We start from the raw sequence: 24048 nt of genomic DNA, 5'->3' as shown, positions 1-24048 counted from the left end.
CCAATCTAGCAAAAGCTGAGACTGGCACCCATTGCCTACATAAGTCAGTTATTGTTTTGTTTTAATTTGTAATTTTTTGTTTTAATTTGTATTTTTATTTTTATTTTATATAGTTTTGAAATTTTCTAAAAATGTGTGAATAAGTAAGGAAACTGAATCACCTACGTACCAGTTCCACAACCTTTTCGTAAACAATTTCATTACAATTTCTTCGGCAAATGTCAACATGATATTAGGTTCCACCTTGGTACATGATTCAGTTTCCTTGACTGAAGCTCTCTACCTAAGTAACATTTAAATTAAACTGTTTAGAAATCCTGAACCATAATATAAATAAATCGCAAAATTACAAAGCACATGTAAAGTCACCAGCACCAATATCTCACGCAACAAGCGTGCATATCTGATACGACTCTTTTCTAAGGCCGGAAGGACGTGTCAGAAATTTTTGCACGCTCCGCTGTGGCAGATATTAATGATGGTAACTGTACTTACTTAGATACATCTCCAATTAAAATTTGTTAAGCCCCTGAAGGTCAAGATATTAATCTTGTTAGTAGGATAGTAGGTAAGCATAATGGTCGCTCTTTATATTGTTTACCTTTCATTACCCGGCGGCACCTTAAGAACCCTTTAAAATTTAATAACGGCTCGCACTTGACATTATTACGCACCTATATTAACAACCAACCTTAAAATTATAACATTATAACACTTAGATATGCTTTAAACAGGAACACAACAATTTAATTTTAAACTTAATATTATCACAGCTTACTAAATTTAGGCCACGCTTACTAAGCAATTTTAATTGTAATCGTTTTTCTCTAGCTACAACAAGTCCACTAAAACAATTTTCATTCAATACATAATTAGCAATGCTAAAAACAACCTAATTACGCGTTAATAGAACTCATAATGCGATTAAAGCGGCGAGACCGCGTGCTCGCGCCCACCTGTAGATTTCAAATTTGGAAATGTCAATTCCATTGTTTTTGGTAAAGTTGTTTTTGTTCGATTGTTTTTGTTGTTTTGTTTTGTTTTTGGAAGGAAGGGGTGGGGAGCGACCGGTTCGTTCGACGTCGCGGTATCAACTGAGCTTGGGCAGCTTGGCTTGGCATGGCAACTCGAATTCCGCAAAGGATGTGTCGACTAGTCTAGGGATTTGTCAGGCGACAGATCGGGCGACTTGTTGGATTACACCCGATTGAATTAAAGGTTTGAACATTGCTTTTCCGATGCTACTCCTATGTAGCAATTTTGTTGGCATTTTTAAGGATTCCGCTTAGGGCATTATTGGTTTCACGCTTCTTTGTTTGTTTTTTTCTTCGGCATTTTTGTACGTTTTTAATTAATTTTGACTTAATTAAATCGTCGTTTGTTAGCCTCGCGATTTTATGTGACATTAATTATTTAAATTTGCGAATTAAGGTCACAAAAGGTCACATTTGACTAAATCATACATTAAACTTTACCGGCGACCTAAGATGATGATGAACTTTGATTGAGTACGAAACCAGTCAGTGTCGAGCGGTGGTGGTGATAGATAGGTTTGTGTGATGCGTGTTCTACAGCGTGGAGGTGGAGGAGCTGCATGGCCTGCATCAACACACATTTGTTGCAATAAAAATATTTGTATTTTGACGTGGATGTCGTAAGGTTGCAGGTAAGCAAAATAACTGTTTTTAATTCATCCGACTTTCTCGTTTACAGTATACCTAATTGAGATTTTGAGAGAAAATTACAAAAGTTTAAAAAAACATGCTTGGAATAATACTTTATTTTAACTTAAAATACCACAAGTCTGAGTTGCCAAGAAATTAACATTGTCCGCTATCTTCCGCTATGAAAATTCATGGATATTTTGAACGAGCTTAAGTCAGTAAGCTTTTGAAGCTCTCCCAGAGCTTTTGAGCGTGTTGTTGTTTAAACATACTATGTTATAAGATAAACTGACAAGTGCCGTTTTTATTCACGGCTGGATGGAAGAGAATTCTAAGGAGTAACAAATGTTTGTTCACTCACTCACTCACTCACAAACTTTCGTATTAGTAGGATAGGATTTCTTTGCTCACCCGCGACCTTACGGTAGCTACGTCTATACAACATAGGTGTTAATGCAGCTCCTCCGCCTCTAAGTAAGAGCACACACATCATCATCACATTACGCTGACGCGTTTCGAACTAAACTAGAATTCATCATCAGAGCAAGACAATCGTTCGTTTAGATTTTTTGACTGTTTTGAGTATCCATTGTTAACACCATCAAATAATTTATATTTGCAGTAGTAGATATTATTGATTTAGATGACTTTTTTTTACAATAAACCTAACCAACTTTATATATATTATATCTGTCTGTTATATTTCAGATTAAGATTTAATGTACATACATACTTATTTTACACCAAATAAATTTATTCTATTCTATTCTAAAACTTGAGAAACCCCCGACATTTCAAGGTTAAATATCTCAAAAACGGCTGAACCGATTTTACTGAAACATCAATAAAAAGCACCACAGGGAAAGTGAGTTCACTTTCACATAAAAAAACTGCATCAAAATTGACCATCTGTATAAGCTAAGACCTACCAAGCCACAGACAGACATGAATGTCAAAAAGAACCCCTCTTTTTGCGTTGAAGTTAAAAAATATAATACCTAGGTATTGCTGGCCGTGACCTACTCGTACCTAAGCTGTCCGAGTGCAAAACAAACTAATCTAGTTGTCGTGGTCGCGTGCGAGCTTAGCTCGGTTTACCAGACGGATGACGAGGATGTGACCTTTCGCGCTGCTTCTGAGTTATATAGGAAATTTTCTAAATCTATTTAAAACAATAAAAAATTGAGCTAGATTTTTTAAATTAATTAATTATTACTTGGGTATTCCTTTGCTCTATGAATCCTAGGGTTAAAAAAATTACTAAAGTCAACTCTAGTTCGAAACACGTCGTAGTAAGCGACATATACAAGGTGTTAATTAAATAACTGTAAACCGCAGACACCCCAAAAATATTTTTTCATTTCAAGTAAGTTGCTTCAATTTATTTATAAATATTTTCATTATTTTAAAAGATATTGGTGTGTTTTGCTAAGTCAGTAATTTTATTTAATTTCTAAATCTACACTCATGATTTGTTTTTGTCAGACAGCTTCGACGTTTTTAGAAGAAAATCTTGAGAAAATCACACAATGATAGAAAACCTGCCAGTATTAAATTATCGAAATAGTATAACCTCGCTAAAATAATTAACTGGCGCCTGTTGCAGTCGGAACTTTCAGACTGGGCACAATAAAAAAGGGATTTAAAAACACAAACACAACCTGATTTAATAGTACATTGTGTCTTGAGGGCGGTAAATAAGGAATTACGAACGAGCGTCTATTAGAAGCCCGAGTCGAAGACTGAGGGCTTTAATGAGTCGATGTTCGTAATTCTACCGCCCGTGCGACATACAATGTTTTTCATCACATTTGCAAGTAAAATTTTTATATTTGTAAAAGAAAAAATGTAATTCTTCCAAATATTGGCGATACCTTAGGCTGTGCTTTTGGCAACGTTGCCCTCTACCTCCCTCGGCATGCGCCGCAACGTGCGTGTGCATGTGGTCCATGTGGTCCTGCTGCAGCGCGCGCAGCACCATCAGTACGGGCACCGACTCATTTACCGACCTTGGGCTTCATGACAAGACAATGTGTACGGACAATGACTCATTTACCGACCACGGGTTTCATGACAAGCACATTAAGGTCGAGGGTTTTATTTGGGGGGTTGCAACCAAGGTAGCCTGCATGTTACGACACTGTTTACGAGCAAGTGTGATGAAAAATAATTAACTGGCGCCTGTACCAGTCGCTGCTTTTAGACTGGGCACAATAAAAAAGGGATTTAAAAACACAAACACAACCTGATTTAAAACATAGTGTAATCGATTCTACTCTTGATTCTGAGCAAACTGAGCGTGGCGTGGTTGGTGGTTGTTTTGAAGTTGTCTATTTGTACTTAATACTATTGTTGTGTCTTGTGTTGTGAATAACAAATGTATTTTCTTTATTTCTGTCCTTTCTTTCTTTCAGTTATTTAATATAACCTTTGTATATATACTCTATGTTATGTCGATCCAACAATTTTGAAAATCTAATCTCATCTCATTATGCTGCATAATCTTCTACCAGATACACACTGAAACCAAACAACATTTATCAAGTTTCGTCTCGTATGTGTAGTCTGTCCCTATAAAATCTAGCCAAGTCTCACAACCTACGTTCATTTCTAGTTATACATTTATATAGCAGCTTGAAATAGCCAATCTAGCTCTATGGCAGTAATATAAAGATATTCCCAAACCTACCCTCATTAAGCCATGCTATGTCGGTAAGGTTGGCAATCTAGTTGGACCTGAAGTTTTAGCCTTCAGTCAGGGCTATTTAGAATAGTTTTAAACAAGAACTATGCTAGTTATTTAGGGACTAAGCCGTCAAGACAGGACCAATAGACCAATAACCAATAGACCAATTTCTAATTCGTTTGAGGAGTGTCCTTCTATTATATCATGAATAATCTAATATGTTTTTTAATAATTTAGATGTTATTACTTAACACAATCAATGAAAAATATTTTTCGAAAAGATTTTTTTTTTTTTATTCTACGGGATGGCAAGCGAGCAAGTGGGTCTCCTGATGGTAAGAGATCACCACCGCCCATAAACATCTGCAACACCAGGGGTATTGAAAATGCGTTGCCAACCTAGAGGCCTAAGATGGATACCTCAAGTGCCAGTGATTGCACCGGCTGTCTTACTCTCCACGCCGAAACATAACAGCGCAAGCACTGCTGCTTCACGGCAGGATTGCGAGCAAGATGGTGGTAGCAATCCGGCCGGACCTTGCACGAGGTCCTACCACCTGCCTGATTGAAACTAAGCTGACCGTTCCTGGCTATAAGCGTGAGTTGATCCGTTTAATTAGTAAGTACCTGGGCGACCGAGCTCCGCTCGGGCTAAAACTCGGTAACCAGCGTTTAGCAAGATCGATTTTTCATCCCCGAAAACCCCTACATACCAAATTTCATCGAAATCGTTGGAGCCGTTTCCGAGATCCCCGAAATATATATACAAGAATTGCTCGTTTAAAGGTATTAGATTAGATAGATAGATAGGTAGATACCGTTTAGTTTAGTTTTAGCCTTCAAGAAAAGAGCGTACCTACTCCTACCTAAATAAAAGGCCAGCAACGCACTTGTGACTCTCCTGGTGTTGCAGGTGACCCCATGGGCGACGCTGCTGGCTCTTGCTGAGGCACCGACCGACTTCAGACTGGTAGAAAATTATTTTCATGGTTTTTGTAGTCGGTTCAATTTTTTGTTATAAAATTTTTACTCGAAATCATTATTCTAACTTAGAATTTCTAAGTAATCGTTACCCCTTAATGTTCACATTATTAGTATTATTACACATTAATAGGAAGGTTAGGTTCGTTGGGTATCTTCAGATGCCCGAAAGGCAGACCACCCAATAACAGAAGCCCCGCGAAGCGGTGCTCCGTCGACATTAGGCGTGGTTTGCCTAATGCTGCTGAAAATGTATGCGACTGATAAAATAATGTACTGGTAAAATAAGCAAAAAAATAAGCGCGTACCATTATAAAACGATACATGAAAAAGACGAAAAATAAATTTGCGATAGTGAAAAAACCGCGTCGTGAAAATTATCTAACAAACCCGAGCTGTCAAAACGCTCCAATATATTATATTCCTTTTGAATGTTCACCTTTTGGTCATATCGGTGATATACTTTCTTAGATTTTTTTTGCAATATGTTTACTACTAGCATGCTTAGGAGATGACTCATGAAGGAACTGACTTTTAGTGAATTGGCACCCTATAAAATCATAATTTTAATTAGTGACCTAAAGGGTTATTCTGCGGTACCATCAATGGTACTGTGGCAAAAAAACACCGTAGTACCATCAATGGTACTTTTTGATGGTACCACGGTAAAGAAAGGATTCTAATGTAATATTTTGATACTTAAAATCTTTTTACGTCACTTGGTTCTCGTAGATAGTTTCATTCACAATAGGATCGCCGATAAAGGTACAGTTTTAGGTGGTTCACAATGCGTTAAAAGCAGTGGGGAGGCCTTGTAGGCCATCGCAGGGATGGACTTGGCACATACTTTATCGCAATTCTCATGATAGGCGACAAGTCACCTAATAGAGGATACGTATAAGAACGACCTGCATTCACCTATTTAATGGATGAAAATAATTTTATAGTAGAAAAAATAATTCTGCCAAAAGGCGGGATGCCTCATACAAATAAAACCGGCCAAGAGCGCGTCGGACACGGCCAAAATAGAGTTCCGTAGCCGTTACGAAAAAATTAAGTAATATTTTTGTAAGGTTTTCGTATTTTATACGGAATCTTCCAAGTTATATATATTTATAGCTTAGGCTGCTATTCATAAACTACTCGTACTAATAATTCTCAAGCAAACTTAGCAGTTATAGTTTTCCTTGAAAGTTTGATATATTTAATACCATCCTGAATTTTTTTTAAATTTCCACCCACCGGTTTAGATTTTAGAGGGGGGGGGCGCTCGATTTTAATGAAAATTTGCACTTTAAAGTTTAATATTTCGCAAACAAATCACTGAATCGAAAAATCCCATAATAATGCAAGAACGAAATAGTAGTTTTTGCACAAGCGCTAATCCCGCCCTGGCGGTACGGAAACACGTCATTACCGCACGACGACTGCGGCCTTCTAAGTGAATGGGGTTTGTGTGCTTAACTGACGTGAAAAGATACCTTTTTAACCTCCGACGCAAAAAGAGGGGTGTTATGAGTTTGACCGCTATGTGTGTCTGTATGTCTGTGAGTGTGTCACCCTGTCTGTCTGTGGCACCGTAGCTATTAAACAGGTGGGCCGATTTGAGTGTGGTTTTTTTAATTGATAGCAGGTTTTCTAGCAATAGTTCTTAGACATGTTTCATCAAAATCGGTTCAGCTGTTTTTGAGATATTGAACTTTGAAGTGACAAAGTCGGGGGTCTTCCAACTTTTTGTTGATTAGGTTATGAACACATCGACCCTGTAAAGCCATGTACACACCGCTAGACTACTGCGGCTCATCTTTCAAGACGTGGAACCCCAAAGCAAATACGATCTAAACTCAGTTGGATGACGTCGGATCACTGTTACAAATCCGAACAAATACTCGAGATACCTCGATGTGACAGACAGACTGACTCAAGAATGTAAATAATAGCGATATTGGACGCAGCGGGGTGCGAGCTTGACACAACGATAAGGCTATGTTTTATAAAATTGGTACAGTTGTACTATAAATACAAGTAACGACGACGTACCCGCGCAGTAAGAATTCTTTTGCTACACGCGAAAGCATTTTAGCCAATAATAAAGCAGTACCGTAAACTGCTTCAACTTTGCCCTCTGGCCCCAACATTGCCTGAGTTGATTTAGAGTCAATAACTAAGGACTCTTATAGTTTTTAAACATAAGAATTATTATTACGGGGAGACAAAAGTTTAAAAACCTAAAGGGTGCTAAGTTATCGACTCTAAATCGAATCAGGCAATGTTGGGGCTAGAGGGCAAAGTTGAAGCAGTTTACGGTACTTGCGCAGGTAAAATCTTGAGCAGTCATTGGTCAAACGTTCATGCGTTATTGCGGTGACCCGCCATAGCGTTTGACGCCGTGCCACACGTCACCGCGTAATCAGTTGTTTACCTGCAGTACGTATCATGGTCTCTCAAGTAGGTAGAGGATCATGGATTCCTTTGAAAGCGTTTGCCTGTGAGGAATACACACACCTGCAAATAAATTTAATTGTATGGACGTGTATACAGGCTGTAAAATTCATATTGGTCAGTATGGGAAGGTGAACTATAACTCATACGAAGATACGAAGATCAACTGCAGTTCTTAGGAATCACGTCATCGATTTTAGAAAGAAGAAAAACTGCATTGATACATTTAAAAAAAACTTGTATTCAGTTCGGGAATCGAACCTGGACGTTTTGATTAGAGAATATAAAATACAATGCATTTTATTCATTATAGATACCGTGTTTTATGGTAAAAATTTTTGTTTATGACCTAATCGATATCCAAATAGAAATAATGCCTAGATAGAAAATTCGAAATTTACAGGATACGTTCTGAAACTGAGGCAGAGCCGCGGGTGCTACCTGGTTAAGTTATTATAACTGCAAACCAACAAATTAATGAGGTTGGTTTAACAAAATAGATTTATGTTAACGAGGCGACACCAAAATTGGATGATGCATTATTAATACGCAATCAGGGTGTAACAACTGCCTTATACATCGCGGTATGTTATCGTATTATCTACTATTACGATCGTGTGTTGTAGCAGCAGGGCTACTACGAAACTCGAAACTCGAAGTTCGTGTCGTGCGGTCCCTCTGACACTTACACTATTTAATACGAGAGCGAGAGGGACCGCACGAGATGAACTTCGTGTTTCGAGTTTCGTAGTAGCCCTGCTGGTGCCACAAAAATAGCCTGCAATTGCAGAATAAATGCTTATTTATTGTCGAAAATACAAACTGAGACATGGATGCACAGAAAAACCAGAAAAAGAGACCAGCGCTGGGAATCGAACCCAGGTCCTCAGCAATCCGTGCTGCGTGCTATAACCCCTACACCACCACTGCTGGACAGGAATCTAGGCAGGATTTTTTCCTATGCATACATATCTCAGGTTGCTTATTTCTACTATGCTACTTAAGCAGCAGCACTATGTTTCTATATGGTTTCACGGGATACCCGTAAAAGTAACAAATTTGGAGTTGAAATAAAAAATACAAAAAGACTTCAAAAAAAAAACAATCATAATTTATTTAGTATGCAATTTAAGTCCATATACCACCCATATCTATATACCATATTTAAAGGAAATAAACTTTTAAAAAGTAGTTATAAAGAAAGAAAGAAAGCTTTTGCCTCCATAAGTACCACCTAAAACTAAGACTAAAACTAGCACTAAAGTTACTTGGTGACACGACAGGATACCAAAAAGGTTCTCCACTCAGCATGTGTTGTGATAAGTACTTGCTATTTTTTTATGAAGGATAAAATATGTACTTTTTAATAAATAATAATGAAATTGCCGGTGAAATTACTGGCATTTGAGGTAGCCCATCTTAGGCCTCTAGGTTGGCAACGCATCTGCAATCCCCCTGGTTGTTGCAGGTGTCTATGGGCGGTGGTGATCTCTTACCACCAGGAGACCCACTTGCTCGTTTGCTCCAGTCGAATTAAAAAAAAGTATGTTTATTGGGGCCTTTTAGGCGGGAATAGTACATTGTGTCTTAAGGGCAGTAAGTGAGGAATTACGAACGAGATTCTATTAGAAGCCCAAAGTAGAAGACTGAGGGCTTTAATGAGTTATAGATGTTCGTACCTATAATCCCAGTGCCACCCGTGCGACGTCTTTTTTTGCATCACGTTTGCGAGTAAAATTGTCATGTCATTCATGTCGCGCGTGTTATGTTGCACCTCCGTGCGACGTGCACGTCCAGCAGCAGTACACGCAACCACTCATAACGCCCTTAGGCGTTATACGCAAAATAAATCCCCTTGGGTTTTATTAAGCAACCAAGTTAGCCTGCATTTTACGACACTGTTTACGAGCAAGTGTGAGGAAAATTATGTTTCATAAGGTAATTACCCTTATTATTTGCGGTTAAAAAATACACGTTGTACAATTTACTTCGGCATTCGAAGGTATTATTCAACAGTCATCAGTCATTTGAAATTTACCACGAGCTATGCGGTGAAGGAAAACATCGTGAGGAAACCTGCACAAACCTGCGAAGCAATTCAATGGTGTGTGTGAAGTTCCCAATCCGCACTGGGCCCGCGTGGGAACTATGGCCCAAGCCCTCTTGTTCTGAGAGGAGGCCTGTGCCCAGCAGTGGGACGTATATAGGCTGGGATGATGATGATGATTCAACAGTCAACGTCTTCCGGCTGATGGTGTTGATGATTATTTATCTCTTTCAATTATTGGATGTTTCTATAAACGTTTAATAAAGCCTTGTGGCTGAGAAAAGTTTTCTGATTACGACAGAAATTTCATAATAAAAGTTAAGACACTGTGGCTTTGACTGGGCTAATAAAATTTAAATTTCATCTGGAACCTATCCGTGGTCAAATTAGGCGCGGTGTTAACCGAAAATGCTTAATTTCTGCCCGGCGTAATTACCGCCCTAGGGCATGAAACGAGCGTGTAATTTTATGATTACCCCGCCGCTGGCTTACATGATAATATTATGTTATAATGTATGATGTAGTACCTATTAGATATATATACTATCGCATGCAAACCTTTAGTACAGTCGAGTGCATAAACTTGTGAGCAAAAATTTGATCAAAAATATCTGTAATCCGTGCTGCGTGCTGCGTGCTATAACCGCTACACCACCGCTGGACAGGAATCTAGATACGAATTTTTCCTATGCATTCATATTTTAGGTTGCTTATTTCCACTACGCTACTTATGCAGCAGCACTAGCGACATCTATGTTCCGCTCTCATCGAGAGACGTCACATTCTTTCGGAACTAACCGCTCACCCAGACAAGAACAAGTAACAAAGTTGGAGTTGAAATAAAAATTAATACAAAAAGACTCCAAAAACCAATCGGAACCTTAGTACCACTAGTATTATTATTAGTATTATTGTTATGTACTGTTTTTGCATAGACATAAGCCGCGGGTGTATAAATAAATAAAGTCGCGGGTGAGTAAAGTAGTTGTTTTAGTTCATCGATCGCTACGACATTTCTATCAACTTTTTTTTTTATGGTATAGGGGGCAAACGAGCAGGCGGATCGCCTGATGGTAAGCGATTACCGTCGCCCATGGACACCTGCAACACCAGAAGAGTCACAAGTGCGTTGCCGGCCTTTAAGGTAGGAGTACGCTCTTTTCTTGAAAACTTGAAGGTCATATCGGTCCGGGAATACCGCAGGCGATAGTTCATTCCAGAGTTTTGCTGTGCGAGGCAGGAAATTTCTGGAAAAACGCACAGTAGAGGACCGCCAACCATCTAAATGGTGAGGATGGAAGTGTTGTCGCGTAACTGTAGCTGTATTTTAACCAAATGTAAATAACATATTCTAAGAAAGCGTATCTCGTAGCCCGACCAAAGTAAAACGACCAAATTGAAGCGTCTCTGATTTACATAAAAACAAAGGATCCGCGAAGAAACTGCCTCGTTTTAATTTAGTCACGTAACGCCGCGCCAAATACGTTTACAATTTAGTTTTTCTCATTTGAATATTAATTAGAATAAAGTATTTAGGAGGTATTTTAACGGCGGAAGTTTTATGGGATTATAATTCATAAACTGTAGGTAATTTTTGGGGCAGGAATTATGTCAGGGATTTCAGTTTATTAATAGGGGTAAATTTTGCTTTTAGGATTCCGTAAATATGTTACACTGTAAACTTAGCGTATCATTGATTTTATTAAGGGTTTCATATCCAAATGTGTAGGTGTAGGCTTGACGAGTAGTTTGGTATCTCGGGGCAAAAAGTACAGTCAGCAAAAAAAGCTTTGTATTACAATTTTTTACAAAACTTATTACTTTACTGTTTTTAAAACATAACGGAGGTACGGAACCGTTCATGTACGAGTCTGACTCGCACTTGACTGACTACTTAATATTTTTTTTCACAGACTGGCTTTCTACGAAATATAACACGACAAGACATGAATAGGTACCTAAGGCGTATTATTTATAAAATTATCATATTATGTTATGATATATATTACAATATTAGCTTTTGCCCGCGGCTTCGCCCGCGTGGAGTTCGGAACTGCATTTTCCGGGATAAAAAGTAGCCTATGTCACTCTCGGGCCCTAAAATATATGCCAAAAATCACGTCGATCCGTTAGCTCCGTTTCCACGTGAAAGACTGACAAACATACAAACACACACACTTGCGGATTTATAATATTAGTATGGATTTCACGATAGGGACATTTGGAAATAATTCTCATCCATTTTCCCTTCGAATCCCTTACCTTTAAATAGGCATACAAACTTATGTATTGTGTGGGCTACGATTACCATTACTGTTGTCAACTTAACGTGCGACGCAATACCTATGTAAATGTTGTGTTAGATGCGTTTTTGTGGTTGTCCTTCCCCTTCGGCCGCGTACGCAACCAGAGCTTCGTAGCCAGTTGCAATCGAAAACGATTTCTGTCTTGTACGAAACCAGTACCCTTAGTGTAAGTTTTCGGTCACAAAATACGTCTCGATCGCGTTCGCGTTAAAATCTCAATTTGTATGGAAACACGAACATCGAAAACGTTCCGCTAGAGGCGCTGTTCGTGTTTCCATATAAGGGCACAGTTGCAATCAAAAACTAATTTCTACTTATTCGTAACCAATTTTAATGATTTAATGTTATTCCAGATGTCCAGTACATACCAAATTTCATACAAATCCGTTGAACCGTTTTGGCGTGAAGGATTTATAAACATACACACACACACAAACTTTCGCATTTATAACGTATGTAAGTAAGAATTAGGAAGTAGGATTAAAACTGGTAGTTACTTAAATCTTTTATATGAATAGAATATTACTGTACTCTTAAAGCTGTAATGAAAGAACCTTATAAAGTCTTTAATTTTAAATCGCGTAGTGTGTTTGAGTCCATTAGGCACTTGTCTCACCGCCAGCGAGGAAACGATTGGCTATCGACTATTTTCTCGCTCAAGAAACGAACAAAAGATATAAGATCCTGTGTGAGTAAAAGAGACACATATATTAATAGTTGATCGCTGGCTGTTCACACTGTCGGCTAGAACTCGCTCTTATATCTTTTGTCGCAGCGTCAAGAGCTATAAAACTCACTGAGCTATAGATACTCGCTCAGCGATGTCAGCTTGGGGGCCGCCCCGCACGAGCGAGTAATGGCCCGTCGCACGCGAACACTCGCTTACAGCCGAGCGACAAAACTACACTCGCTTCTCGCTGCTCGCCCACTCGTTTCTAGTTACTCGCTCTACTCGCTTCTCGCTCATCGTCGGCGGTGGGACAAGTGCCTTATAAACGACAGTATATGAACAGTTCCGGGCTTTAATTAAGAATGGTCGCGCAACAATGCGCCATGGCTATAAAACCCACTGAGCAAGGTAACATTGCCTAAATGTTAACGAACGTTGCATTTGGAAGCTTGCAAGTTACATTTGCAAGGTTGTAACATTGTTGCAATGTTGTACAAATTTTGTTGCAACCTTGAAAGTACCCACTTTCTAAGGTATTTTTGAAACGTTTCATTTGCAAGTTGCAATAACATACAAAGATAACGTAAAAGTAAGTTTCGAATTAAAGTTTCCTAGAACTTCTAGCGAGAAGTTATAGTAACTTTTAAATGAACGATTATTGTAAGTTCATGAAACTACCTTGCAGAAAGATATCTGGAGAACGTTGAAGTAAGTTTCACTTTCAACCTTAAGGCAACGTTTTAGAAACGTTGTTGCAAGCTTGAAAGTACCCACTTTCTAAGGTATTTTGAAACTTTCATTTGGAATTTGCAGTAACATTCTAGCGAGAAGTTATAGTAACTTTTAAATGAACGATTATTGTAAGTTCATGAAACTACCTTGCAGAAAGATATCTGGAGAACGTTGAAGTAAGTTTCACTTTCAACCTTAAGGCAACGTTTTAGAAACGTTGTTGCAAGCTTGAAAGTACCCACTTTCTAAGGTATTTTTGAAACTTTCATTTGGAATTTGCAGTAACTTTCTAGCGAGAAGTTATAGTAACTTTTAAATGAACGATTATTGTAACTTCATGAAACTACCTTGCAGAAAGATCTATGGAGAACGTTGAAGTAAGTTTCACTTTCAACCTTCACGCAACGTTGTAGAAACGTTGTTGCAAGCTTGAAAGTACCCACTTTATAAGGTATTTTTGAAACATTTCTTTGGGAAGTTTCAATATCCATAACAGGTATCATAAAGTAAGTTTCAAATTGAAGGTTCTTGAAACTTCCGTAAGAATGTTACAGTAACTTTTACCTGAACGATTATTGCAACTCCACAAAACAACCTTGCAGGAAGATCTCTGGAGAAAGTTACAATAAGTTTCACTTTTAACTTTTTCTCAATGTTGCAAAAACGTTGTAGAAAGCTTGAAAGTACCCACGTTGTAAGCCTTTTTCGCAACATTGCTTATATAAGTTTCAGTAAGTAGTATTTAGAACTTAAGTAAAGTTGTGTGGCAAACTTTCTGCAACTTTTAAACGAAAGTTACTTTTTTAAGCTGCAAGTATGTTTGTAATGAAAGGTTTCTGCAACGTTAAAATATACATTTTTTCAACTTGCGTAGCGACGTTGCTGGTAAGTTTTGGTTTTAAGGTACTTGGTGAAGTTGCAGTAACATTATTTGGAAACATCCTTAAATCTTGCAGTTCCATATTATTTGTAATATTCAAATGAATGTTACATAACGTTGGTAAAAGATTTTACAGAAAGTTACTTTGGTATTATTATTGTAAGTTTCAGGTAAGTACTGCCAGTAACATTATTTTGAAACATCCTTAAACGTTCCAGTTCTATGTTATTTGTAAGATTCAAATAAATGTTACTTAACGTTACTAAAGGATCCTACAGAAAGTTACTTTGGTATTATTGTTGTAAGTTTCAGGTAAGTACTGCAGAACGTTGCACGTGAAAGTTACTGCAAGCTTCAGATGTTCAGTGCAGAAAGGTTGCAAGTGTACAATTACTGTAAGTTTGAGATGATTAGTGCACTAGGTTGCACGTGTACAATTACTGTAATTTTCGTATAAAATGACAATGAAACTTGACGTTGAAACGTTAACTGCTGCTAAAATTTATTAGCTGAATAATTTTGCATTGTCCTGACATATACAAAGTGCCAACCAATTTAAGAATCACTTGACTTGCGATTCTAAACTTGGTTGGTACTTGTATATGTCTGCACATTACACTATTATACAACTATTAAATTTAAACAACAGTTAACATTTCAACATAGTTCAATCATTTTACATGAAAGTTACAGTAATTTTACACGAGCACTAATCACCACAAACTTAACAGTAATTGTACACGTCTTTCTGCACTGAACATAACATCTGAAATTACAAACTATCAGCAGCAACATTTAAAACTAGTTTCGACATAGCTACAAAAGTAACAATAATTAAAAATAGCTATTAAGAATTAATAAAAAACAACAGTAATTACCAAAATAACATTCAATTTCTTTATAAATAAAAACAAAAGATAGATTAGATACTTATTTTTATTTCAAAATTTATGATTTACTATTAACAATTAAGCAAAAATATTCCGATATGGTTGTGGGCTTTACTGTCACTAAAGTAAGTATTTTCTTAAGTTTAACCGCTTAACTGAGTACACAGGGTACAGGGGTAATTTTATACAAAGTACAGTAATTCCTTGGCAAAAGAATTATGAGTTGAGCAAAGACGAGGGCTGATTAATATTCATACAGCATGGTATAAGGGATTTGTGATACTAAATGCACACTGCGATTCAGATAGCCCAGCATGTTGTGCGAACGTCTCATTTGCATTTTCTATATATTATCTCTTAAAACAGTACCATGACTGAGGGACTGACTGCTCACACATGTCCATAAATATTATACAATACAATACAATACAAAGACTTTATTGTAGACCAGAAATAATAATAAGCGTTACAGAAAACACATTATACACAGAGAGAAAATTACAAGGTATGCAATAGGTATAATGACTATGACTAGAGACTACCACTAAAACTTCAATGAATTATACAATATGAAACAGCCCAATTACTTAATTGCTCTGACAAAATTGATTTATCAACTTGAGTTAATGAACACATAAAATGGTCTATAGTATAGACCAGTATAGATTATACAGATGATCAATCCAAATGGGTCAGTTGGGAGAAATCAGAAACTATGAGATACAGCGAAACCTGTCCTTAGGAACCATGGCTTCCATTTTAGATTAAGGGACTGTTTCACCATCCAATGATTAGTATTAACTGACGGTTAAATGTGATGCCCTCTCTATTTGTTTTGTTCGAATAGACGGAGACGGCATCACATTTAACTGTCAGTTAACACTAATCAATGGTGAAACAGTCCCTAAATAAAAATGACATTCAATTTTTGATTTAAATCTCATACATAACCGGGAATCGAACTGGTCAAAATCTCTGTAAACTATGTTATAAATTCTGCAAATTTTTTCGTTGTTATTGTCTGTGGATCGTGTGAATCATAAGTAAAACATGTGTGTATGTACATACAGTCTGTTCAATATAGGAATGGACAGAAGGAAAATAGGTTCTTTATAATGCACGCTTTAGGAAGTCATTTAATAAATTGCATTTTTTAGTATACGGTCTAAACTTAATTCTAATTAAAATATCGAAGACGTCAATATTGGTTTCAATTATTCAGTAACTAACTGTTGCCCGCGACTCCGTTCACGTAGAATCCGTTTATTGCTATCCCGCGGGAACTGCAATTTTCCAGGATAAAAACTAGGATTCTATGTCCTATCTTGTACTATCTGTATACCGAATTTTACCTTAATCGGTTCAACGGTTAAGACGTGAAGTGGTAGGTAACTAACAAACATACATACAATCTTACGCAATTATAATGAATGTTGGTGAGATTAGATAGATAGATAGATAAACGTTTATTTGTTACTGCAAACACACAATTATTAGTTTTGCTATTTTTCATATAATAATTTAAATACAATAGAAAACTCTTTTCTATAAGTTTATATTCTTAAATAAATTTCATAGAAAACTTTCATATTTTGTTAAAAACAGAAACGTCTTCCCATAAAATATCTAAAGAGGCAGAGGTAAAGAACATTCTGCAAGAAACGGAACGTTTATAATATTGCTGACTCAAGAAATATTCTGTACATTATTTATAGCTTTTAATCGCCAGTTTGGATCAAAATGTGACGTATACGAATAGTTTAAAATTTTTACAACGAAAGTACTGCACCAAATTTGATGAAATTTGGGATTGAAAAAAGCTTGCGCTTTATAGCGGAAACTAGGAGTAGAATATTTTTAAACAGGGAATGAGAGCGGATGAGTCCACGAAACACAGTTAGTAAATTTTGTATAAATATAAATCGAATTAATATTATGTAGAAAATTACGTAATAACATTGTGTTATTTTGTAAGTACATTACGTATTAATCTACCTACAAAGTAAACAAAATTATGACTTCATCTTATTACTTATTTTATTTTATCCCATCATCATCATCATCATTACGACTTCACAAAAAATGTTTAGAACCTCTTCTTCTGTGACCTTAAGAGTCCAATGTTATCCTGAATGGACTATAGTATGTAAGGGTCAAACCTTGCAAGTTAAATTTGACACACTTCCAGTAATCGGATTGACTTGAAATTTGGCATATTTATGTAAATTTTGTGACAATACAATAATCTGGTAAAGACATCCTGGTGGTCCGGCCAGGAAAGGCTTCACAGGACGGAATTCCTCAACGGTTAATGGAATCTTTTTGAAATTTGGTATGGCAATTTAGTTAGTTGACAATGCAAGTACAGAAGCTTTTATTTTTGCTGACAGTAAGTACTTTATGCTCTCTGTACTTGCATTGTCAACTAAACTACATTCCCATACCAAATTTCAAGTCGATTCCATTAACCATTGAGGAGTTGTCCTGCGGAGACGATCCTGGCCGGACCACCAAGATGTCACTCCCTGATTAATGTATTGTCGCCAGATTTACATTAGTATGCCAAATTCGAAGTCAATTCGACTACTGGAAGTGCGTCAAATTTAACTTGCAAGGTTTGACCCGTACATACATAGCATACACACCTTGCAATTTAAATAAAATCTTGTAAAATGTGTTTCTTTTCACTTATGATTCACACAATCCACAATAACAATGAAAAAATTTGCAGAATTTATAACAGTTTACAGAGATTTTGACCGGGTTCGATTATGTTATTTTCACTGACTAATTTTTTCTTATCCTGAATTACGCCATCAGTTGTGCTGTTTCCAGATCATATCTTATTTTCCATGTCACTGTCTTCATCCTTACTGATGTCATTTAGTGTCAGGTCTTCCACACTCCATACTGCTTTCAGATGTCATTGTATCTAAAAAAACGAATAATTGTTAGTGCTGTAATGTAATGCCATAAGTTCTGGTTTATTAATATCAACCACTTTGTTACCAAATTATTGAAAATAGCATTACCTGCATGTATTTCGTTCAATTCCTCTTCAATTGGTTTCATAGGGAGTGATGGAGGTGAAGATAATGAATCATCTCGATACTTTTTGCTTTTGGTAATTTTTCTTTTGTCTGACGAAGATGACGCCGCCTGCCTAGGTTTTTCCACAGCAAATGCTTCCTTCAAGTTAGCTAACAACCAAAAATAGTACATTATTGCAGAGGCCGGGAAATTAGGGATTGCCGGCCAAGTAGATAAAGGGATACGAGGCTGGCAATCTCTTTTAACGCTTAGGTATTTAATGCTTTTCTCAATCATTGTCGGGAAATTAAACATCAAAATTCCGTCAGCCGCGGCTAACTATGCAATTTTCCGGGATAAAAACTATCCTATGCTCGTTCCAGGATCTCAAACTATCTCCATACCAAATTTCATCTAATTCGGTTCAGCGGTTTATAACAGTATTTAAACTTCGCGGTTTATTTTTTCGAAATAATGCGAGTATTTCTGAGTATGTTTGAGAAAAACATTATCTTATCTTAAGAACACATTATTAACGGCACCAGCAGCCAGCGGTATCGGCAATTTTTGAAAAAATATTAGTTTTTCATTTACAAATATACAATTTTACTCGCAAATGTGATGAAAAACATTGTATGTCGCACGGGCGGTACTAGAATTACGCACATCGACTCATTAAAGCCCTCAGTCTTCGAGTTCGGGCTTCTAATAGACTTTCGTTCGTAATTCCTTATTTACCGCCCTTAAGACAATGTACTATAAAAAAAGATCACTAGAAACATGTTGCAATCAAACCAATTATTAAGGTTACATATCAGAACACCTACTTAAAATTGTTAATTAACACATGCATTATGAATCACAATTTATGATGTGCCTTCTCCTTAACCACTAGATAAATAAGAGTAAAGTAACCTAATCATAAAAAAAAATATGTATACAAGTTTTTTTGCTTATTGTACTTTCTGTTGACTGTACTTGCGTTGTCATCCAATCTACATATCTATACCAAGTTTGAAGTTGTTGCCATTAACCGTTGAAGAGTGCCGTGATGCGGAGACAATCCTGGCCGGACCACCAGGATGTGACTGCCAGATTATTGTATTGTCACCCGATTTACATATGCATGCTAAATTTCAAGACAATCCAACCACTGGAAGTGGGTCAAATTAAGCTTCCAAAATTCCACCCAGACAACATAATATTATGTACATATAGTCGAGTTCATAAACTTGTGAGCGAAAAGTTGATCAAAAATATCTGACCACGACTCTATTATTAACGGCGTAGAAGCGTGTTCAGATATTTTTGATCAAATTTTTGCTTACAAGTTTATGAACTCGACTGTACCTACATACATTACAAGTTAAATAAAAGCTTGTAAAAAAACAATCTCGATTTGGAAACCTGCTACAGTCAAGTTACCTTATTAGCATAATACAGTGTGCCTTTAAAAACCATAAAATAAATAAATACCCAACATCAATTTTTCAAAATCACTTACTTCGGAAACCAGCAGCATATATTAATTGTAGCATAAAACGGTGAGAGTGACTGCACGTTTTGGAGCTGAAAAGAAACAAAGATTTTGTGATTCACACAAATTTTCCTTGAATTTATTGATATTTATTTTGTAGTGAATTACATGTAAATTAATGTAGTCTCATACTTACCATGTCCTATTATGTGAATGTCTATAAGTTATCCAATCAGCTTCTGGTGGTATGTTGAAATTTATGGCGTTACTCTAAAAATTTTTTTATTTGGCCAAAGACATGTCTTTTTGTCTTCATTTAACCAGTTTCTTGGACAGACGCTTACATATTCATTATTCTCATTGGAGAATATAATAACAGAATACGGCTTCTGAAAACAACATAAAAGATTCAATTTCAAACAATTTAGTTCATACTCATCCATATTAATTATAAAAGGTTCGACCATATCATCAATTAAAACATCTAGTAATAGAGACGCTTTGGTGTATATGTAAGTCTTTATTATGAATAAATGAATAAATAAATAAAATAAAATCTAGCTGCATCATTCTGTCTTCTATTTTAATCACATGATCAAACATGATCTCCTACGCTCCGGTGTCACCTTCTGCAGTTATTTATTGTCAATATTTCTATCATCATCCCAGCCTATATACGTCCCACTGCAGGGCACAGGCCTCCCCTCAGAATGAGAGGCTTGGGCCATAGTTCCCACGCGGGCCCAGTGCGGATTGGAACTTCACACACACCATTGAATTGCTTCGCAGTTTGTGCAGTTTCCTCACGATGTTTTCCTTCACCGCAAAGCTCGTGGTAAATTCAAATGTAACTCCGTGCCATATTCTATGTGCATATCAAAAATATTTATAAATAGTACATAGGTACGCACATTATGAGATTAATAGTATCCAAATGTTGTTAAAACCTGAAGTATTACCACTGTAATATGAACTTCTCTACTACAAATCAGTTTCAACCAAATATCTGTGTATGTGAATTAATATTGGGATGAAATTATTTATTTATGTGGTTGCATTTAATGTTAACTTTACAATATTTTGATCCCACTGGTGCCACCGTTGATGCTCATGGCAGCCAACATGTTAATAAACGCAGCAGTTTCATAAAAAATACTACTTGCATACACACCAAAGGCCGGCGACGGTAATCACTTAACATCAGGTAAACTGTCCGCTCGTTTGTCCCTCCTATTTATTACATAAAAAACCTGAATTTACTTAATTGAAGTACTTAGGTTAAAAATAAATTAAAATAAAGCTTGTATCAACACAAGAGTGAGACGCAACTAGGTAATAAATGATTTCCTTACACAACCTAGCGAAATATAATTTTTGAACTTCAGCCATTTTGTTAGTATTTCGTCACTTTTTTAATTACTGTGACTTGTGATTTAGAACTACTAAAACTTCTGTACCATAAAATTTGAAAAATCCCAATTACTAAATTGCTCTGACAAAGTCGAGGTGATACGAAGTTGAACACAACATCTATCTACGGTAACAACATTCTTACCTCAAAATGACTTTTTTTTGCTAAAACAGCTATTTTATCGTAAAAAAGCAATCCCGTAGTTTAATATGCTATCTCGAGGTGCTTTTAAAATAGCAGTTATAGTGAAAAAGGTGCATTTGAGGTTAGAATGTTTAATTCAAATTACTCTAAACTGCCGGTATATGATTGATCGATACAACTAAAACACCCAAATAAACATGCTAGTAAATAAACAACAGAACATAACGTAGCATGGGAATATCAACTTACAAGGTATATATGATCTATAGTCAAATCTATAGCTTGCATGTTCAAAATACTATTTTCAATTCAACTAGGCAGGCATAAAGCCATGTCGATGTCTACTCGTTAATATAAGCATTTAGTAATAATTTAACTTACATCTTTTTCTGGTTTCTCCATTATTTTGATCTTCTTTTCTTTACACTTCTTATTAGACAGGCGTACGCCATACGCACGCACGCAAACACGTCGGTAATCAAATCAAAATGGCTGCTGGCACGCGCACGCGGACGCGGGACACTTCTTCCCGGCCCGATAACACCGACATGAAAATACCGGCCCTGTTTTTTGTGTACACGTCCTTACAAACTGACAGGAGCTCTATGGGCGTGTACACGAAAAAGAGGGTTGTATTTCCAACCCGGTATTTCGGGCGGGAAAGAGTATCACCGGCGACGCGACGCCCCGGTTTTGCCAACTTGCAGATCGAATTCGAATTAGAAATCGGAGATATTACGTCCAAAAAACAAGAGATCGAGAAAAACCTATAGACTAGAGATGCTCATTTAGTACTCAATGATTAACTCTAACAGATTACGAGTACAAAAAATGACTGACTGTTTGCTTTAGTTTACAGAGTTATTTCCATGTTCCCGTATCGGCCTATGAAGCCGGACACTGTTAGGATTTTAAACCGACTTCAAAAAAGGAGGAGTTCTATGTTCCGATGTTAGTATTTTTTATGTATGTTCGCCGATTACTCAGTCAATTGTGACCGATTTTCAAAATTATTTTTAATCGAAGAGTATTTTTCTGAGTGGTCCCATTGTCACCAAGTCAAGATCTGATGATGGATCCTAGGGAAATCGAGTGCAAACCTCAAATTTTATAGGCACACCTATGGCGATTTTTGCCATTTTTAGCATTAAGATGAGCATTTACATTCAGAAAGTATCATTTGGTAACCTGACCTGATGAGAAGACCGTGATGACCAATGGAACTCATCAAAGCTAAGTAATGCTCGCTCGTCTATAAACGATCATGATTAATATATCTAGATAAGCGACTAAGAAGAAGCTTTAAGTTAATGATTCTTTCAACTGATTGATGCTGAAGCCAGAAGGTAGGCAACGAACTCTGTTTATAAAACAAAGCAACTAAGTGTGTGGGCTTAATAGAATCTTGTGAGATGTACTTTAGCTACGAATCACTAAAAGTGAGAATATTAATAAAAAAATTACACAAAGTAAAACCGACTCCAAAAATAACAAAAAAATGGAACCAACCGACACAAAACCCTTAAAAAATATTTTCTAGTGTAGGTACGTACTAGCTCGAAGTCGGTGACTCAGCATGACCCAGCAGGAGGGATGGAATAAGCTTCGTATTAGTAGGTCTCTGGGATGTTATGAAGTCCGTATCCGTTACCGAACTATCGGATATCCGAAATAAAAAACTATCCGTAACCGTAACCGAATCCGATAAGTATAAAAATTTCGGATAGTCGGATAGGGGCGGAGTCAAAATGCACATGTTGTGACAGGTTTTTTCTGCCCTGCGACGACAGAACGGCCGGCGTCTTATGCATCTATTGTTTATTAACTATTACAATAAAATTAAATCAAGTCATCTAAGAGTCATCTATGGTCTGTCCCAGAATTCAGATACTAAAATGACGTTTCATGTTTTACCTGTTTTTTGCGTCTCATAAATAGTGATGTGCCGCAACCGTTATTACCGAAAGATTTTGTAACCTATGTATGTATGTCGTAAAATATTAAGATATAACGGATCCGTGATGTACTAAAATGTAGTAGGCACTTAGGCATTCTAGAAAAGGTAAAATAGGTCTAATAAAAATGCGACCGTTTTCGAGATATTTCGACTTTTTATAGATGTTGATGTTTAAGTTTCAATTTCATTCTAAGTAAGTTTTACATTAACTAAATAAATATGAAATAATGAATTATTGATTATTATTCTATGATATGAATATCTAAATAAAAACACACAGAAAACGCACTGATCCACATCCGATGACAATACGAGTAAAGTATAACGAAAATCGTTGAATACCACTTGAATACGAAAAACATACAATGACGTTGTTGATATCTGAGGCCTACTCCGGAATTCGCTAAATCAAAGTTCCATACCGTAACGTCCTCTCACTTACGTATTAAATTAAAAAGTAGTGTCAGAAGGACGGACGACACGAACTTCGATTTCGAATTTCGTAGTAGCCCTGCTGGTGCTGCCCTGACTACGAAATGCAAAACTCGAACTTCGTATGTTGCCGTCCCCTGACGCTTATCTCATTCAATACGCGAGTGAAAAGGACGTGCCATACGAAACTTCGTTTTCTAGTTTTGTAGTAGCCCCTCTGTATATTTTTACGTTGCACTAAGTGATGAACACTGTATTTTTACCTGTGCTTAGATTTCATCATCTTTATTCGTATGATA

General features: G+C 36.7%; 1 protein-coding gene across 5 annotated transcripts in view; it reads right to left on the bottom strand.

Moving 5' to 3' along the window:
* The window catches only part of LOC141441617 (inactive dipeptidyl peptidase 10), a 734138-nt gene that overhangs the window by 370678 nt on the left and 339412 nt on the right, over positions 1-24048 (bottom strand). For 2 of the 5 annotated variants that reach the window (XM_074106410.1, XM_074106411.1), the window contains exon 1: positions 692-1076. The exons of the other annotated variants lie outside the window; for them this stretch is intronic. The gene's annotated coding sequence lies outside the window, so the exon portion shown is untranslated. Of the gene's footprint in view, positions 1-691; positions 1077-24048 lie in introns of those variants that run through there. 5 annotated transcript variants of the gene reach the window in all.

The sequence above is a fragment of the Choristoneura fumiferana genome, chromosome 24 (assembly GCF_025370935.1).
Source record: "Choristoneura fumiferana chromosome 24, NRCan_CFum_1, whole genome shotgun sequence".
Classification (NCBI taxonomy): domain Eukaryota; kingdom Metazoa; phylum Arthropoda; class Insecta; order Lepidoptera; family Tortricidae; genus Choristoneura; species Choristoneura fumiferana.
The sequence above is the reverse complement of the archived record's forward strand: the minus strand, read 5'-3'. Positions and strand labels throughout refer to the sequence as shown.